Below are 13,769 nucleotides of genomic sequence, written 5' to 3'. Positions count from 1 at the left end.
TGATTTTTGAGTGGTCTTGAAGAACAAGTAAAAGTTTACTAGTTGTCTGGACACAAAGAGCCATCCCCTCCCCCAAAAGAGTGTACTAGGTGGGCAAGTGAAGAGAATCATCCTGTACATGAATAATAGACACCTATTAATATTTTTATTAAAGTTTCCTAATTAATACCACCATCAAATCATTTCCTTTCCCTCCTTCAGTTATACTATTGAAGATGGGGGTTTGTGAGAGGACTCCAGTTTTCAGGCTTTCTACAGAAAACCAAAAAGAGGTAACAAAATTGAGAAGGAGATCCAAAAAACTAGAGCAGATTTGGGAGCCAGAGTAAGTTAGATACTAGAATTTTCCATCAGAAAGAATAGCAGGAGGGCATGTGATATTGTGGTCTTTGTCATGCTCTATGTATTTGGGCTTAACTAACCAATAGGCAGGAACCATTTGCCCTCTTTTTGAAAAGATCTTTGTAATCCATTTTAAAAATAATTAATACTGTATAGATATGTTGAAATACCGTAGTTTTTAAAAGATTTGAGAGAGAGAGAGAGAATGATCAGGGGGAGGGGCAGAGGGAGAGAAACTTCACAAGTTGACTCCTCCCTGAACATGGTGCTCATCCAGAGGCACAATCCCAGGACCCTGAGATCATGACCTGTGCCAAAACCAAGAGTTTGCTGCTTAACCAACTGAACCACCCAAGTGCCCCAAAATACTGTTTTAAAAAACAAAATAGAAACAAGATAAATTATGAAACAAACCCTTCCATTATAATCAGTTATTTAAAAAATTAAATGCTGGATGCCTGGGTGGCTCAGTGGTTGAGCACCTGCCTTCAGCCCAGGGCGTGATCCTAGAGTCCTGGCCTTGAGTCCCACATTGGTCTCCCTGCATCGAGCCTGCTTCTCAGTCTATGTCTCTGTCTTTCTCTCTCTCTCTCTCTCTCTCTCACTCTCTCTCTCATGAATAAATAAAATCTTTGAGAAAATAAAAATAAATTGAGAGATTATTCTAAATATGGAACACACACACCCAATCCTTCAGTTCATCTGAACTGTGAATTTACAAAATATATTTGCAACCTCTTATGAAGCATATTACATATATTCAGTTGGCCATATTTTGACATAAATAACTTTTTGCTTGTGCTAATTCTAAACCCAAATTACTAAAATTTGATTTCCTGGTTGCCCCTTAATCTTAATAGGATTACTTTTAATGTCTTTTCATAGGAACATTTGCCTGTTGTTATTATTTATATTAGAATGATAATACTTAGAGTTCCTTTTACAAGTAGTTTAGCATGGAATTTAGTAGTCTGTAAATGACAGCCCACAGACCAAATCCATCTTGCCATCTATTTTAGTATGATTTGTGAAATAAGAATGGGTTTTTATTTTTAAATAGTTGGGGGGAAAAAATCAAGAAATGATATTTCATGAAACATAAAAAATATATTTAAGTTTATAATATATTTAGGTTTTCTAAAAACCATTATAAAATTTATTCTAATCATATTCCAGCATGAACACTAAAGATTATATCAAGAATGTTATTTGTCAGATAAGATTAAGCTACAAGATTAAGTGACAAATTGATGAAGGGATTTTTTCCCAAACATATTTTTAGGTGGCCAAATTCAGAAATTTGTGGGCTAGGTTTTCTGATTTTAAATTGAATATTCTTTCTACTCTGCAATCTGCATTTTTATTTTAAAATGACATTCCTGGGGTGCCTGGATGGCTCAGTCAGTTAACCATCTGCCTTCAGCTCAGGTCATGATCCTGAGGTCCTGGGATTGATCCCCATGTCAGGCTCCCTGCTCAGTGGGGAGCCTACCTCTCGCTATCCCTCTGCTGCTCTCAAATATTTTTAAAATAAAAAATAAAAATAGAATAACGTCCTATTTGTAATGAAAAATCACTTACTAGAAGGTATAAGTTAATTGATGGTATCAATTAGAGTCTTCAAGTATAAAGTGACAGAAAAGATGTCTAACATGATTTCCCCTTATGCATTCCTATGATAATATGCATTCCAGTTCAGTATTTTGAGATACCCAATGTAAAATTATTAACAGATAATGAGGAAAGCTTTTAAATAAATTATATATTTTTCTTGGTTTATTTAAGCATTTTCTGATATTTTGATTTATAATATAAATTCATTTTCAAATATCTTTTATTTTTCAAGATCTTATCTACTGAATTTAACATTGTACCCTTCAATATTGAAGTCATGTCATCTGCCATTGGCATGGTAAAGTTTCCTTGACTGTATCATATAGATCTGTAATAGAATTTTCTTTCTATTTCAAAAAAGATATTGAGAGCTTTAGCATCAGTTTTTACCCTGATCAGTTATTTATGATATGAGTTCATACATTTGTTGCAATATTTCTTTGCCTATTAGATTTATCCAAAATGACTTTTTGGTTCTTCCCAAATTAATCAAAAAAATCACTTCTCATACCACATGTGAAAAAAACTATGCAAATACTTAATTATCTGCTGTAAGAACAATTGCTTTTCTCATGTTTCGGTTTGCATATTAAATATTTACTACTGCATGACCAATTAACATCAAACAGTATTTCTGCTTCTATACATGCTCACTAAATATAATGCTCATCAGGATTTAATAATTATACTGTAGTACATACTGTTCCCCCACACTCTTCTTTAATTTTATGTAATTAACAACTGCATTTTTCCTTTCTCTGTTGTTTCAGTTAAAGGATCAAGAAAGTTAAGTCTGCCAACAGATCTTAAGGCTGATCTTGGTACGGTACGCCAACAATTTAAGTTTACTTATATTCATTTGGCTGAACATTTTTACCAACAAGTCCATGAATAACAAGTTTCCTGGATGGCAGTGTTTGATGGCTTTCCAAAAAGGCTTTTTTAAAAATCACCATACAGTTCTGTTGGCAGCATTCAACATTTCATTTGTTAACAATCATTTTACAAAATTATGTTTGATAAATCATTACACACCAAGAAATATAATGTTTCATTTCTTTTTAGCATGAAAATGTTTTTGAACATTGAATAATCGTGCATATGGATCCTACCTTTTGTGACTATAATCATGTAAATGAGCATCATTTTTTCCCAGAATTATTTTCCCTATTCTGTATATTAGTATTATTTAGAATTAATACTACTTAACAACAACAAAAATGCCTGATACATAAAAGAATGGAGTCCTAGCTCTTTTCTTAATTTTAGAAAAGTTACAGGAAAGTTGATTCACTTTCATTTTTTGTGGTGGTCACAGGCTTATTTATAATTCAAACTCTGAAATAAATAGTGCTTTACGAAATAGACCTTCATAAATTTTTCCTTCAGAACTTCTATCTGCTTGTTCCAGTATAGTGTTTTTTTTTAATTTAATTACCTTTATTTTCATCTCCTTTATTCTAACTTAAATTCATAGCATTAAATCCTGATAATGTCATACTTAAAGTAACAAAAATATAGTAATTAGTCTTTGCATTATTTTTTTAGAGTTTACAAAGCTGCTTCACATACATGATTTTACTTGATTTTCTTAGCAGCTCTTTGAAGTTGCTATTGCTATTCCCAATATTTTTCTTCTCTCTTCAGAGGAGAAACAGATTGTGTTGTTAATAAATGGTAAAGATTTGAAGCTAGATCATAGAATATGTTACCCAAAGTTTATAGAGCATAGTCACATACCTCACCTCATTGTATCTAAATTAAATGTTAGACCACAAATAATTACATTTAATATCTAGTTACAGATAATCTTTTATGAATTTGATTAATGCATATTTTATAAATGCAAAGCACTAACATAGTAGGTAGTATTATTAGTTCAATATTAAAGAAATTGTTATGAATTAGTATTTTACCATTACAATTGATGATTGATATCAAAGGAAGAATCAACATTATAGTTTTATTTATTGACCTCCTACAATGTGTCAGATACTATGCTAAATGATTTAGATATATTGCCCAAGACAAGGTAATTGATATTGTTCCCACTTTACAAATGAAGAAAAAAGATTCCCAGCCCACTTCTATGTTTATTAGAAATAACAAAGAAAGCTATTAGTTGTAAATCTAATCTGGAGATCAGTTAGCATAGTTGTTATTAATAACCATTAACAGTTTCTACAAATGTTAGTCTCTCAAAGTCTCTCTCCCAACAGCTTCATTCTTGTTATTTTCACACATACTTTGAGCAAAGACAAATGATGAAAACTAATATATATAAAATTGTCAAGTGTGTGTCACTTTACTAAAGGATTTTTTTGCACTTAAAAGGATTTATAATAAAAAAAGGATTTATAATAAAATTTCATTAAATATCTACTTATAAGTAAGTTGTTAATATAATTTCATTTAAAAAATGAAATTTCCAGAAAAAAAACCATAAGGCTTCTAGACAAGGATAAATATTTAAATGTAAGTTCTTTCACCTAAAACCTTGCTGTAAAATATACCTGGGTTACTTGTAATATGCTTTAGGAAGATCATTTTCCAGTAGTGTAAAATTCATTAGTGAAGGAGGAAGATGTTTAAGAAGCTACTGCTGAAGGCCAGATGAGGGGCCAAAGTAGAATAACAAAGAAAATGAAGAGAAAAGCAGTCCCCATGGGAGAATTTACAACTGGTAGGATTACAAACAGTGAGCAAAACAGTGTTGGTAATGCATAGGAAATAGGAGGAGTCCAGAATGACTAAGGCATGTTGAGAATAGTTCTCATGGAAAATACCTGGTTTGAGAGGAAAGGAGAATGAGGTTGAGTTCTACAGGGACATCCATGTTAACCATTCAGTGTACAATTAGAAATTATTGATAACATTCATCTATATAAAGATATTAGTGACTGTGTACATGAGCTATCCACTAAAGACAAAGGAAAAAATGACAAGGTGTTGGAGAGCTTTAGATACTAATATAACTTCTTTGTTATAATAATCCTTAACTGAAGAACAGTGTAACAGTAACAGTAAAATAATAGTAATAGCAGTAAAAATCTCATACAGTAAACACTTATGCAGTTAGAACAGTTAAATAGTTAGCATTTTATGAGGTAATTAATTGCCAGGTTCATGGGAAATTGCTTTATACCTAACATTTTTATATTTAGTGCAAAACTATCTTGTTTCTCATTTAAAAAAAAAAGAAATAGACTTTCTCTTTTCCAACAATATTTTTTTTTAAGATTTTATTATATCTATTCGGGAGATACACAGAGCGAGAGAGACAGGCAGAGACACAGGCAGAGGAGAAGCAGGCTCCAGGCAGGGAACCCGACGTGGAACTCGATTCTGGGTCTCCAGGGTCACGCCCCGGGCTGCAGGCGGCGCTAAACCACTGCGCCACTGGGGCTGCCCATTTTCCAACAATATTTTGAATTAAAAAAAAAAAAAACTAAAAATGAATTTTATAGAATTCAAGCCTTTTTTTTTTAAAGATTTTTTTTTATTATGAGAGAGAGACAGAGACAGAGACATGGGCAGAGAGAGAAGCAGGCTCCATGCAGGGAGCCCCATGTACTCGATACCGGGACTCCAGGATCACACCCTGGGCCGAAGGCAGATGCCAAACCGCCGAGCCACCCAGGGATCCCCGGATTTCAAACCTTATGTGTACATAATCCAGGGGCTGGCACATAACATTATGAATATATTGTTATATATTCACCAAGAATACTATAAATGAAACACAAACCCCCATAAGCCCTTAAAATATATCTATTACAAGAGAAATTCCACCCAATGAAAAGATTCATGAAAAGGCCATGGTCAAAGAACTGCAGTGATTATTTGAGTGTAGAACTAAATCAACAGTGCCAAATATGATTACAAAATATAATGTAAACTTAAAATCTGTAATATAGAAACAATAGTGAAATTCCAAAGTTGAGAGATGGACTGTAGAGAGGAGGTTAGAGTTCCCAACAAAAGAGAATTCTATAGCTAAATTTGGTGGTTAATTGGTGGTAAAGTGAGAACAAAAACAATTAAAGGAAGAAGAATTACACTAATTTCACTTTTCGTAAGGGGAAATAAGTTACTATGCATAGCTAACAATTTAAGAAAAATACGTATTCAAGGTAACCACTAGAGAAAAGGTAAAATATCTTAAAATTTCAAAAATTAAGCAAAAGGTAATATACAGTTAAAAAATCAGAAAATACAGACCGTATATTAAGAGTGGATATAAAATGCAGAAGCAGCAGAAGACAAAGAAGATACAACCCACTATAAAAGAAGGAGATAGAATAGAGCCTGTTGATGTTGACTGACCAGTCTTCAGATTCTCCATTTTGAGACTCTCGGGACTTCCCTGACTCTACCTTTCTACCTTTTGAAAACACCAAGAATATTGTCACTGCAACAACTTTGTACTAGAGTAATGACTTATCATATTCAGATTCCCCTTAACCACAGTAACTACAGACTTCATATCTATAAGAAGAATCAGAGCCAGTGGGTGAAACCTCCTGAACTCCAGGAGCACAGTGGACACATCACAAATATGTACTGGTCTTTCAAGAGTGACTACACTGTCCTTTGCAGGAGCCAGGAAGATGGTATCTGGAAGCTTACTCTGGTGATCTTCAGAATTAATTATGTAGCCATTCTTGTGACTCATCCCTTCTAGAGAACATAATTGCTATGAACAGTGAAGCACAATTCATTTCTGCTTATTACTTGAGCATGAAAATGGCAAGTGGGTAAGCAAACACATTAAAAGGTCCTCAATTTGAAATGGCATACCAACAGTGTTTTCCTGGCAGCAGGATTATGTGACTTCAAATGCAGTGCTTCTGCATACATTAAAGAAGTGAATGAAAACCAACCAGTATGCCATAGGGCAGCAAGATGCATTTTGGTTAGCTGATATCGGAGTCCAATGGTACTGGGAACTGGGTCCCAGCTTCAATTTCTCTGCCAGTGGGAACTCTGTGGCCTAGGTCAGCTATGGCAGCAATGTGACTATTGCTGATGCTTCAGTGTTCAGGTTTCATCTGAAAACAGTTGCTGCCACTCCTGAATGAATTATTTGTCTCAGAGAATAGCATTGTGTAGCTGCCAGCCATGGCTACTACCCAGTATTCTTTAACTAAGATGACCACGGCTCCTTTTTTTTTTTTTTTTTTTTGACCACAGCTCCTTGACTTTTGTCTCCAAACATTCCAAAACAAAGCATCCAGCACATGTTAGCTATGAAATACTTCCAAAACATGGGCAAGAGAGTCACAACTGAGTACTACATCACAGCCTCAGAGATATTGCACCAGAATAAATAGCAATTAACTCAAGTGGACAAACAAGATTACTGGAAATTCAGCTGTACAGGAATTAATGGAGCCATGATAGTTTGGGATTTCAAAACCTTAGAATCTTCTATCCAAGGCCTTCAAATAATTTGAAGCTGAATGAACCTCTTTGATCTAGTATGACAATTGACAACTAACTGCAGGTCTGTGATTTGCATGATGGTGAGGAAAACCAACCGCAAGGAAACAGTGAAAACATGTATCATGCAAATATCATTTATGCATTTTGTTTAAATATCATTGGCAGAAGTGTTGAATGTTTAAAACAGCAGTCTTTTAAAATTTTTATTTTATTTTATTTTATTTTGGTGCTTTATTCCATTCTTGACCAAAGCTGCTTTTAAGCAATTCATTATGCAAAATTGTTGATTGGTTTAAGTGAGAGGAGGTGGTATGTAAATTGTCTCCTAGAAAATTAAGTAAAATAAGATGTTCTTTAAAATAGAACTTAGATGAACCATCTCTCATGCCAGTAAATGTAGTAAAATAATTTGCTTTGTATTATAAGAAAAAGGCTTTCAGCATGTATCACATAACAAAATCCAACAACAAAAAAATCTAAAACAAGATGATTCAAAAGTTAGTAGTAGAGTATATTAGACAACTACTGGTAAAAATAAAACAGGAGTTAATATATTAATATCCAAACTGAGTTCAAGACAAAATACATTAAGTTAGAAAGTGCTTATATTTATAGTGATGAAATGGACATCCACAATGAAACTCTTAAAAATTTTTAATTATTTATTTATTTACTTATTTATTTATATTTATGATAGACATAGAGAGAGAGAGAGAGAGAGAGAGAGGCAGAGACACAGGCAGAGGGAGAAACAGGCTCCATGCCGGGAGCCCAACGCAGGGCTCAATCCTGGGACTCCAGAATCGCACCCAGGGCCAAAGGCAGGTGCCAAACCGCTGAGCCACCCAGGGATCCCCATGAAACTCAAAAATTTTAATAAACCAAGTAACGTGGATTAGCAATTATACTTCAAAAACTATAATAGAATAAAAAAGAAATAAAAATGCAATAATAATGAGAGATTTTGACATAATTTAATGACAACTCAAGAAAACAAAAAAATAAAACAATGAGGAAAAAAGAAACATAACTTATATGAAAGACTTGTTGAATATTTCTTGAACTTTATACCTTAAAATTTTTTCAAGTACCTATTGAAAATTTAAGCCTATATTAAAGCCACAAGAAAACCTCAATACTTTAGAATTACAAACCACATTCTCTAATCACAAATTAATGACATAAATAACAAAAATAGAAAACAAAAACAATCTCTAAAACCTGGAGGATTTTAAACTCTCACATAACCCTTGGCTTGGTTTCTGACTAACTAGATCAGTAGCTAGATTTTTGTTTCCTATCTCTAGTAATATGGATCAAGAACTATGAAAATTATAGACTAAGGATCTAGAAAGTAGTGGAGAAACTACAAAAATCCTACAGTAGAGAAGAAGAGAAACTAGAGAAAAAATTCTGGGATGCTAAGAAAGGCAACAAAAAATTTACCATAACAATTCATTCCAGTTGAAATTAATTTTATTAATAACAAAGACCTTTAAATGAGACTTTTTAGGATGTTCAGAATGATCAAAATAATTAATTTTTAAAAGACTGATAAATTATAAAGCTAAAGTTTTTCATAAATGAAAAACCAATGAAGAATCTTGGATAACAATGCAGGCATCTGGGTGGCTCAGTCAGTTAAGCATCTGTCTCTTGATTTTGTCTCAGGTCATGATCTTGGGGTCATGGCATTGAGCACAGCATAGAACTCTATGCTCAGCGGGAATGTACTTGAGATTCTCTCTCCTCTCCCACTGCACCTCCCTTCTATGCTCTCTTTCTGTCTCTCCCAAATAAATAAATGTTAAAAAAAAAAGGAATCTTGGATAATAATGAACAAATAGAGAACATCAATAAAGAAATAGAAATTATAAAAAGAAACAAGTAGAAATTCTGGAGCTAAAATTACAATAACTAAAATGAAAAATTCACCAGAAATACTCAGCAGCAGATTTGAGTGCCGTTTTGATTAAGGAACTTATGAAACATCATCAAGCATACCAATATTATAGGAATACCAGAAGGAGAAGAGAAGAGAAAAAGAAGAAAGAATATTTGAAGAAAATAATAGCTGAAAACTTCTCACATTGGAGGAAAGACATGAACTACAGATCCAATAAATTCTTCAAACTCCAAGTATAATAAATTCAAAAAGATACTCAGATGCATTATAATCAGTCTTACAAAGAGAGGATCTTAAAAGCAGCAAGAGAGAAATTATTCCTCATAAATAAGAAATGCTCAAGAAGTTTGATAGCCAAATTTATAGTAGAAGCCAAAGAGGCCAGAAAGCAGTGGGATGATATATTTAAACTGCTGGGGGGGGGGGGGAATCTGTCAACAAAGAATTCCTGTATCTGGCAAAATTTTCCTTCAAAAAATAAAGAAACATTAAGACATTGCCAGACAAACAAAAGCAAAGAGAGGCCATTTATCAGACCCTCCCTACAAGAAATACTAAAGATAGTCCTATAGGCTGAAATGAAAGGAAATTTGACAGTAACCTAAAGACATATGAAGAAATAAAGAACAATGGTAAAAATAACTATAGGTAGATATAAAAGCCAGTATTATTACATTTTTTAGTTTTAACTCCTTTCTTATTTTCTCCATGAGTTTAAGTGTTAAGTGTGTAAATCCTTAATGGGCATGTAATAAAGATATAAAGACAAAGATATAAGGGAAGGTGATGAATATTTATAGCAACAGTTTTGTATGCTATAGAAGCTAAATTAGTACAATTCAAAAGACACTGTTATGAATTTGTAATCACCAACATAACCATTAACAAAAATAAACAAAAGAAAATATGAAGGGAATAAAAAGATATACTGAGAAAAAAATAAATATGAAAGAAGGCAGTATTGAAGCAATTCATGAACAACACAAGCTATACTTCTGGAAAACAAATAGAAAAATGGCAGAAATGCTTCCGTATCAGTAATCATTTTAAATGCAGATGGATTAAATGCACCAATTAAAAGACAGATTGGCAGAATAGATTTAAAAATATATAATCTAACTATATATTATCTACAAGAGAGCCATTTTAAATAAATTTTTTAAAACCCACAAATAGATTGAAATTAAAAGGATGGAAAAAGGCTCCATGCAAGTAGTAACCAAAAGAGAGATTGCATGGCAAAATTAGTACCAGACAAAGTAGCCATAAGTAGAAAACTGTTACAAGAAACAAAGAAAGATATAGAGTTAATTTGGTGAGAAGATATAACAATTGCAAACAAATGTGCATCAAATAGCACGCCCAAAATATGTGAAGCAAACATTGACAGAATTGAAGGAGGAATTAGACAATTCTATAACAACAGTTGAGGAACTCAATAGCTTGCTTTCAATGATGGGTAGCAAATCTAGACAGGAGATCGAACATGAAATAGAGGACTTGAATAACACTATAAGCCAACTAGCTTTAACAGACAAAATACTCCACATGATAACAGAATGCATACTCTTCTCAAGTACATATGGAACATTCTTGAGTATGGAACATATTTTAGGCCACAAAACAAGTCTCAGTAAATCTAAAAAGATTAAAATCATACAAAGTTTTCCTATAACCATCATGGGATGAAACTAGAAGTCAGTAAAAACTGAAATTCACAATATTTGGAAATTAAACTGCACACTTGTAAACAACTAATAGATCAAAGAAGAAGTCACAAGTAAAATGTGAAATACTTTGAATACATTAAAATAATAAGCAAAATTTGCAGGTTACACCAAACACATGACTCAGAGGACAATTTATAGCTATAAATGTTTTATAGCTATAAATGCCAAATCAATAACCCAACTCTATACTTCAACAAACTGTAAAAGATGACCAAATTAAACCAAAAGTTAACAGAAGTACAGAAATAATGATTACAGATAAAATAGAGAATAGAAAAACAATTATCAACAAAACCAAAGATTTGTTCCTTAAAAAGATTAACAAATCAATGAACCTTTACCTAGACTAAGAAAAAGAGGGAAGATGCAAATAAAATCAAAATGAAAGTGGAAACATTACTATCAACCCTACAGAAGTGAAGATAATACTTTAAACAATTATATACCAATATTAGATAACTTAGATGAAATAGGCAAATTCCTAGAAACACATGAATTTCCAAAACTGACTCAAGAGAGAAATCTCAACATAGCTAAAATAAGTAATGATGTTGAATCGGTACTCAAAAACTTCCTGACAAAGGAAGATCAAGGATGAGTTGGCTGGCAAATTCTACCAAATATTTAAATAATTGACATCAATCCTTCTCAAACTCTTCCAAAAAAAAGGAGAGGAGGGGAACATTTCCTAACTCATTCTGTAACACCAGCATCACCCTAATTTCAAAGCTAGACAACACCACAATGAAATTAGAAACCAACATCCCTTATGAATATGCATGCAAAAATTCAAATTAGCAAACAGCATCCAATAGCATATTAAGAGGATTATGTACCATGGCTAAGTGGGATTTATCCCAGAAATATAAAGGTGATTCAACAGAAGAAAATAAAAGATGTAAAACATTAATAGAATAAAAGAAAAAGCATGATACAGATACACCTCAATTAAGACTGAAAAAGCATTTAATAACATTGAACATCTCTTGATGATACAAATACTCAGAAAACTAGAAATGGAAGGGAACTTCCTTAAACTGACAAAGGGCATTCCTGAAAACCCAACAGACAAGATCCTACTGAATGATGAAAGATAAAAACTTTCCTCCTTAAGATCCAGAAGGTTACCTGTTTTTACCACTTCTATTCTATATTATACTGGAAGTTCAGCCAGAGAAATTAGGCAAGTAATAAAAGGCATTCAAGAAATGAAACTACTCCTATTGACATGTTATCCTGTATGTAGAAAATCCCAAAGAAACCACAAAAGAACAACTAGAATAAATGAATTTAAGCCAAGTTGCAGGATATAATATAAACAACACAAAATCAATTGTTTCTATACATCAATGAAAATTTTTAAAAAGAATTTATTTAAAAATTTTTTTATTTTTTTTTATTGGAGTTCAATTTGCCAATATTTAGCATAACACCCAGTGCTCATCATTTCCTGATTGTCATACAGTTGATACCATATGGTATGTAAGCTTTTCAGATTGACTTCTTTCATTTAGTGATATGTACTTAAGGTTCCTCAGTATTCTGGAATATTTCATTGTCTAGATATACCGCAATTTATCCATTCACCTACTGAAGGACATCCTGGTTGCTTCTAGGTTTTGGCAATTAATGAATAAAGCTGCTATAAACATTCATGTGCTGGTTTTTATATGTACCTAAGTTTTCATTTTAGGGGGTAAATACCAAAGAGCATGATTGATGAATCATATGGTAGGAGTATGTTTACTTAGGAAACTGACAAACTGTCTTCCAATGTGACTATGTATTTTTAGCATTCCCTAACAATGAATGAGAGTTCCTGTTGTTCCATATTCATTCTAGCATTTGGTGTTGACACTGAAATTTTTGCCATTCTACTAGGTATATAGTTTTTTCTCGTTGTTAATTTGCAATTTTAAATATTTTTATATGCTTATTTGCCATCTGTCCATCTTCTTTGGTGTAGTATCTGTGCAGATCTTTTGCCCACTTTTTAGTTGGGTTGTTTATTTTCTTATTGCTGAGCTTTAAGTGTTCTTTGTGTACTTTTTTTTCTTTTTTTCTTTGTGTATTTTGGATAGCAGTCTTTATCCGATATATCTTGAGGCACCTGAATGGCAGTTTTTTAAGCATTTGATTCTTGGTTTCAGCTCAGGTCATGATTTCAAGGTCATAAATTCCAGCCCCATGTCAGGCTCTGCACTCAGCAGAATCTACTTACTTGAAATTATCTCTCCCTTTCCCTCTGCACCTCCTGTTTGTGCTCTCTAAAATAAATAAATCTTTTAAAAAATAAACACTATCAGATGTTCTTTTGCAATTGTTTTCTCCCAGTGTATGTCATCCTCTCATTCTTTTGATAGTATCTTTCACAGGGCAGAAGTTTCTAAATTTAATCAAGTCCAACTTAATTTTTTCTTTCATGGATCATGCTTCTGATGTTATATCTAGAAAGTCATCACCAAATCCAAGGTCATCTAGATTTTATGTTTTCTTCTAGTTGTTTTCTAGTTTTGTGTTTTCAGTTTAGGTGTATGATCCATTTTGAGTTGTTTTGAAGGGTATAATATCTCTGCCTAGATTTTTTTTTTGCATGTAAGTGTCCAGTTGTTCGAGCACCATTTGTCAAGAAGACTGTCTTTGTTCCATTGAATTGCTTTTGCTCCTTTATCGAAGATCACCTGACTATATATGTATGGATCTATTTCTGGGCTTTGTGCTCTGTTCCCCAT

The 13,769-nt window shown here is 32.8% G+C and overlaps 1 protein-coding gene across 2 annotated transcripts in view; it reads left to right on the top strand.

Annotated features, from left to right (window-relative positions):
• STXBP5L (syntaxin binding protein 5L) overlaps positions 1–13,769 on the top strand; it is a 336,858-nt gene that overhangs the window by 282,521 nt on the left and 40,568 nt on the right. The window lies entirely within an intron of this gene.

This window comes from Nyctereutes procyonoides, unplaced genomic scaffold (assembly GCF_905146905.1).
Source record: "Nyctereutes procyonoides isolate TBG_1078 unplaced genomic scaffold, NYPRO_anot_genome, whole genome shotgun sequence".
Classification (NCBI taxonomy): domain Eukaryota; kingdom Metazoa; phylum Chordata; class Mammalia; order Carnivora; family Canidae; genus Nyctereutes; species Nyctereutes procyonoides.
This window is presented reverse-complemented; position numbering and strand designations above follow the sequence as displayed.